Below are 7,192 nucleotides of genomic sequence, written 5' to 3'. Positions count from 1 at the left end.
TGCCTGTATGTCTGTCCTCGTTGCGGAGCATGCTTGTTTGTTCGACTAACGAAACCCACATCTACTTGTTGGCAAACTCATGTTGTTTACCGCTATGAGTTTGACCGGGGGTGTTGGAAAATAATAGATTTAGGATTTGGGCTCAGCCTGTTAGAATTAGGTTTTGTTAGAGATTAGGGTTAGTTTATTATAAATAGAGTGCTTTGTTATTCATTAGAGAATAAGTTATTCACAATGTAGTCTCTTAGGGTTTTGTAGCCGTTCCGGCATTCTCAGTTTGTTTAATAATATTCTTATTATGTTTGTTAGTTTTGTTCGTTACACACTCTGATATTCTACTCACTACAAAAGGAGCAAGTGAAAGCAATGTAAAGAGTGGAAACTTATCCTTATTATATAGTTAAACATGGCCAAAGAAATTCAAACTCAACCCATGAGAAAGCCCCATTTGTAAAGCCTTGAGACTTCCATGTAAGCTAGGAACATTCAAAATTCAAAATTCCAATTTCCAAAAATAAAAAATAAAAAAAAAATCCGAAAAAAAAAAGCTTCAACAAATAGAAGGCAACTACAAATATCAAAAGCTTCACACACTCTTGATCAAGATAGTGTGAAGCAAAATCAATTCATGATGCCCAACAAAAACTTCAACAAATAAAAGGCAACTACAAATGTCAAAAGCTTACACACTCTTGATCAAGATAATGTGAAGCAAAATCAATTCATGGTGCCCAACAAAAGCTTCAACAAATAAAAGGCAACTACAAATGTCAAAAGTTTACACACTCGTGATCAAGATAATGTGAAGTAAAATCAATTCATGGTGCCCAACAAAAGCTTCAACAAATAGAAGGCAACTACAAATGTTAAAAGCTTCACACACTTTTAATTAAGATAGTGTGAAACAAAATTAATTTATGGTGCCCAACTTCAACATAAAAGCTTAATCTACAAAACTTCAACATAAAAGCTTCAACCATAAAGCTTCACCTATAAAGCTTTAGCTAAAAAAGCTTCAATACTAAAACATGTAAAAAACTTCACACTCTTGATCAAGATAACGTAAAGCAAAATCAATTTATGATGTCCTAGTAATACCTTTACCTATCCAAGCTATGTGTCCAAACAAAAATCTACAACCAAAAACCTACAATCAATAAACCTACACCAATCAAGCCACAACCACAACTTTTAGCTAATAAACTATTTTCCAAACACAAACCTTTGCTACAAATATCCAAAAACAAAAAAAACTAAAAAAATAAAAAAATAATCACCAAAACCCAACATTTTAGCAATCTGTCCAACCACAATCATACAAACAAAAAACTTTAAACATAGATGTACTCCTCCACAAACACAGTTAGGAAGCATTGAGTATTATGCTATGGGGTTGAGGGCAATCAAAGATGTACTCCTCCACATACAAATTTACAACAAACACAGTTAGGAAGCATTGAATATTATGCTACGAGGTTGAGGGCAATCAAAGATACTCCTCCACATACAATTTTACAACAAACTCCAACTCATGAAAGCTGCAATTTTCAGCAGCCACAGAGTGCCGGGCTTCACTCACCGCTGCATAACTCACCGCTACAGCCATATCCGCAACACTTCTCAAAACTTGGCAGCAAGGTAGCAGCACCAGCCTCGACCTGAGTTTGTTTTCTGAAAATGTGGAGAGAGAAAGATGGGGGCACGGGGAAGTTAGGACTTGGGAATTTAAAATATATATATATATATATATATGAAGGAAGGGTGAAGGAACGCTGGGGAGGAGAATACTGAAAGCTGCGCAAAATGGTTGGACAAGCTGAGGAAGAAGCACGGGATGACCTGCTGTGCAGTTAGGGCACTGCAAAACATAGTCTTGGGCTGGTCTTAACCTTGGCCTTGGGCCAGTTTCAAACAAGGGCTGGGCTTGGCTGGTCTTAAGTTGGGCCTCGGGCTAGTTTCAAACAAGGGCTGGGCCTCGGGCTAATTTCAGACAAAGGTTGGGCTTTCTTTTTCCTCCTTGGACTTGGCAACTAAACAAAGACAAAAAAAAAAAAAAAAAAAGAGGGCATGGGTCTCCTCTTCTTTGGGCCTAACAACCTTCATAAAAAAAAGAAAAAAAAAGACATATGAGAATTGAGTTTTGGGCTACCACTTAAATAAGAAAAATGTGAAACTTTGTTATTTTGACAACTTAGCTACTAGAAAGACATCTCATTAGGCAACTTTCCTCAACTAAAGACTTGAGGGACTCCTACTATATGCTACTACACCTTGGTACTCGGAAATTTCATGATACTCAGTGACTTGGATTTTTCAAGTCCCCAATCGAGAAGCTTTCCTCACTCGGGAAATTAGGGAAGCACTATTTCAACCTAAAGGCTTCACCCGCAAAGTTTCAACATCCAAGCTTCAAAAAAAAAAAAAAAAAAAAAAAACTTCAAAAGCTTAGTGAAGTATGCCTTAGTGTATTTAACACAATACATTGAATGAAATAAAACTTATTTATTGATTTCTCTGAGAAATTACAGATATGTGCATACACATGAATCAAAACAAACAAACAGGAGGGAGCTTTCATAAAGGTTGCTCATGAGAAGCCTCAGTACTTGGTAGAACCCCAAAAAGAAGAGGCACCAGAGGTTGATTATTTAGAGCTTCAATACATGGTAAAGCTCCAGATGGCGAAGGCAATAGGTGCCCTTGGAATAAAGCCACAGACCTCTGATGATCACTTAGAATTCGACTTTCGGATTCCTGCAGTCGGTCAAACTTTCTTTTCATGCTCGTGGAGTAATTATTTGCAAGCATGTGCAACTTTCTTTTTTCATACTTAAGCCATTTGATCTCTTGTCTGAGACTTGCCACCTCAATCGTCAATGATTCAACTTGGCGGGTTCGAGCAAGTAAGCGTTGGCCCATATTGGATACAGAGCCCATACACTGAACACTAAAAGCTAGAGAGTCTTGAACAACCAACTCATCAAACCGTTTGGAAAGTATCCTATTATCTTTGGGAGTGAGAAGATTCATGGCCACCACTGTAGCAGCTATGTCATTCTTCATCATAAAGTCCCTAACGGTAAAAGGACCATTAAGGGATAAGAAGGATGAGTGTTATATGTTGTCTTGAGGAGACATGTCTGCCTCTTCCATAACATTCAAATCAAAACGATGGTTAGATGGGCAAGCCATTTTCAAAAATGATGAAGGAAAAAATGGGGGGAAATTTCTACAGCATTAACTTTCTGAACGTGCTTCTTGAACACAATTGGTGCTCCTCTAAAAGAAAGAGCAACATGGCCGTTTGTTCAAAAATCGAAGAGGCAACGCTCTCCAAATTTCGAGAGCCAAATTTTCCTGATTAAAGTTTGTTGGCAATTTTCATACGCAACATCAACTTTTTAGATACCACGGGTAACTTTGTCAAAGATCTCTGACAAAGTTAAGAGGCGTGAATTTTGCAGTCCCAACTACCTTACTATTACCCACAAGGGTAAAGGAATAACACCACTACTTGCTATTGAGAGATCCCTATATGTGTTGACCTTCGTCCTCCATGACAAAGCAGAATTGCGAGAATGCCTAATTTTTCCTCCTCTCCGAGAATGCATCTTCTACAGGGCCGCTTGTTCAAAAATCGAAAAGGCATCGCTCTCCGAATTTTGAAAGCCAGATTTTCCTGAATAAAGTTAGTTGGTACTTTTCATATGCAACATCAGCTTTTCAAATACCATGGGCAACTTTGTCAAAGATATCTGACAAAGTTAAAACGCATGAATTTTACAGCTTCCACTACATCACTATTACCGAGAAGAGTAAAAGAACAACACCACTACTTGCTATTGGGAAATCCCTATATATGTCGACTTCTATCCTCTATGGACAGGCAAAAGTTCGAGAATGCCTAACTCCTAATCCTCTCCGAGAATGAATCTTCAACAAAGCATCTCGAAATACTCTATTTTCTTCATTCCTGAGAATACCTCCTCAACCAAGTTACCCAAAATGCTCAAATCATTTCCCCAGTATGAAAACAGTTTTTCAACAACAAAAGTATCTCATATCATTAGGGTCGAAAGCAAGAGTATCTCATATCATGTTTTTTCCCTATCTTTTCCTTTGCCCTTGCTCTTACCTGCAAGACAAGGTGAAAGAAAGCTATCAGTCGGAACCTGAAATCAAACTTTCGATATGGTACTGATTGCCTAGAAGCTTTGCCTGATTGCTTACTTTGCATTTCTCTCGAGTTCTCATATTCAACTGTTGTCAGGTCTCGAATTTCCTTAACAAATACCTCAAAACAATTGATATGATGGTGGCTCTTTACACTAAAGTAGCCAAGCACGAATGAGTCGCTGAGAAATGATGTTTTGGAAGATCATCCACCACGTGAAACCACTCGTGGTTTGTTTAATTTAAGACCAAACATCGACAGCCCTTTTAAGAAACCCTCCAGCCCAGTTCAAGATCAAGCCAATGAAAAGTCAACAAGTGTGACAAAACATGTGCCAATTCATCTGTTACTTCTTCAAAAGCAAAAGTATCTCATATCATGCTTTTTCCCTGTCATTTTCTTTGTCCTTATTATTACCTGCAAGAGGAAGAGAAAAGTGCAATCAATCAGAACTTGAAATCAAACTTCTGATCTGGGACTGATTGCTTGGAATCCCTTTCCCTGATTGTTTACCTTGCTTGGCACCTCTTTCGGCAACTCTCCTCACTCGGAGACTTGGGTGATTCCTACTATATGGTTTGTATTGTACTTGACTAATCTCGAAACCACTGCATTTACTTGGGGGATAAATAAGGTAGCGGAAGATACCACTCTTGGATGAGGGACAAGTACTTCAGAGAAGATGCCACAAGATCATTTTCACCACCATCTTCAACATCTTTGGGACCATCCTCACACCTGCCTGGGGGAAAACTAGGTAGCATGCCACACTTTGGTACTTAGAAGTTTCGTGATTACTCAATGGCTTGGATTTTGCAAGTCCCCAACCGAGATGTTTCCCTCACTTGGGAACTTAGGGGAGCATTGTTTGTACCATACTTGACCAATCTCGAAACTAATGAGCACCGATCAACGTCATACCGTTAAGGACCCATAAGAATTTCCTTCCAACCGGGAGGCCAATCACAACGCGACACATGTTAACATCAGAGGCTAATCATAGCGCGACACATGTCCACGTCAGAGGCCAATCACAACGTGACACGTGTCAACGTCAGAATAAAGCTAAAGACTCATCTCAACTATAAAAGGAGGTCATTCTCCTACAATGTAATATCATTTGTACAAAACTACTCATTAGAACTCAATTATGAGGAGCTTGAACCTATGTATTTGTGTAAACCTTTCACTATTAATGAAAACTCCTCTACTCCGTGGACGTAGCCAAACCGGGTGAACCACGTACATCTTGTGTTTGCTTCCCTTTCTCTATCTCTTTACATACTTATCCTCACTAGGTGATTGGAGCAATCGAGTGAATGTCACAAAATTGACAGTTTACGTTGTTCCAAAGTCCTCACTGATTTTGTGCATCAACAATGATAATTTACCTATTAAATAAACAAGACACAAAGTCTGTGTCTAGGCAGGGGTTGCAATTTGTCTTTCTTTCCTAGCATTTAGATCTCAAAGGCTTACTTTAATTCTCTCATTTTTCTCGTTTGCACAGAGTAAATCACAAACTTCCTCAGTGCCACCGACTTCTGCCTTGGGTTAGGATCGGCTGGCAACCCCTTTCCCCTCTTCTCTTTTCCTTTTCTTTATTTATGCTTATGTACTTCGAAGTTTTCCTGGCGTCCTTCGCCATTTTTCAGCATTCTTCACTGTATTTCAGTGTTTATTACCATCTTCTTTGTCTTGACAAACCCAATCCCCATCCTTCAACCCCCTCCCCACAATCCCTAACATTCATCATCTTCCATGTGAAATCCCGTTCTAAGATTTCACTGTTTAAAATTACGTATTTCATATTTTGTATTCTTAGTTTCAACGCTTTTATATTTACGGCGTATTTGACCTCTACAAATTGTTCCACTTATTTTTATATATATTTGGATAGTACTCGTCGAGATGAACGTGTGGGCACAAATAGAATGTGATTTGGAATTATAATGAAGATTTTATGAGGTTTTGAACGTTGAGGATATTTTGGTAAATTGATAATTAATTCGACATGTGATATTTTGTCTAACCATTGGGTGAGTGCCACGTGGGCACCCAAAAATTCTGGAACTCTCTATCTTCTCCATTTTCTCTCCCGTTCTCTCTTTCTCTCTAGAGTTCTCTCACTCTCTCTTGGCTCTACCTTTTTCCCTGTGAAACAAACCACCATCATCACAAAAAAAATTTGGCTTGTTGAACACCAAAACCACCATTATCTGCATGTCTTCACCACCATAAACCCAGTTTTGAGTTTTGTTTCATTGAAAATGAATCCTAACCTTGAGTTCGAAGAACAAGGTTTTGGGCCGAGACTTCTAGGTGTGATTAAGACAATTTTCAGCCATCTTTTGAGCTCAAAATATGTATAAATTGACTCCTCATGTTGTGTAGATGAATTTTCATGTTTGAATTGTGTGATTTGGTTGAAAAATGAGAAAGTTATAACGATTTAAAGTTTGCCCCAGTTTCCGGCGAACCCGTGACCTTCCAGACCATTTTCCGGCCAAACCACTGTGATTTATCCATCAGGAAGGTTACCAATCTGTTCTTCTCATTCCAAGCTATGATTTTAGTTTTTGCATGACTCGATTTCGTTGAGTATTGACAAAGTTATGGACGTTTAAAGTGTACCCAGAAATTTCGGCGAGTTACCAGTTTTTCCCGCGGACAGCCATCTTTCAGGCCATTTTCCGGCTACCTCCGGTCACCATTTGGACTTCAAGCAGGTATAATCTTGTTCTACACTTCTCTAGCTTCATTTTGGTATATTATGGGTCGAAGTTGGTTGAGAAACGAGTGAGATATGGAGTTCTAAAGATTGCCCAGAAAATCTACAAAATCTGCAGAATCCGGCGAAATTTCCCGTTAAGGTCCTCTTCTTGAACATTATAGCAATCAACGATCCGACCATTGGATCGTTACCAAACTTTGTTACATTATAGTACGTAATATTTAAGAACCTTAGGAACTTATGAATTGAAAATCTAGTGGTTGGATCTTACGAAGCAAGTGACG

The 7,192-nt window shown here is 38.7% G+C and overlaps 1 long non-coding RNA gene across 1 annotated transcript; it reads right to left on the bottom strand.

Moving 5' to 3' along the window:
• Nucleotides 1-1,270: 1,270 nt before the first annotated feature.
• Nucleotides 1,271-2,317, bottom strand: LOC126606938 (uncharacterized). Its single transcript, XR_007617427.1, has 2 exons — nt 1,789-2,317; nt 1,271-1,671 (listed from the first exon to the last, which is right to left on the bottom strand). It is a non-coding gene; the product is annotated as an uncharacterized LOC126606938 (long non-coding RNA).
• Nucleotides 2,318-7,192: the final 4,875 nt, after the last annotated feature.

Source organism: Malus sylvestris, chromosome 16, assembly GCF_916048215.2.
Source record: "Malus sylvestris chromosome 16, drMalSylv7.2, whole genome shotgun sequence".
Lineage (NCBI taxonomy): Eukaryota > Viridiplantae > Streptophyta > Magnoliopsida > Rosales > Rosaceae > Malus > Malus sylvestris.
The sequence above is the reverse complement of the archived record's forward strand: the minus strand, read 5'-3'. Positions and strand labels throughout refer to the sequence as shown.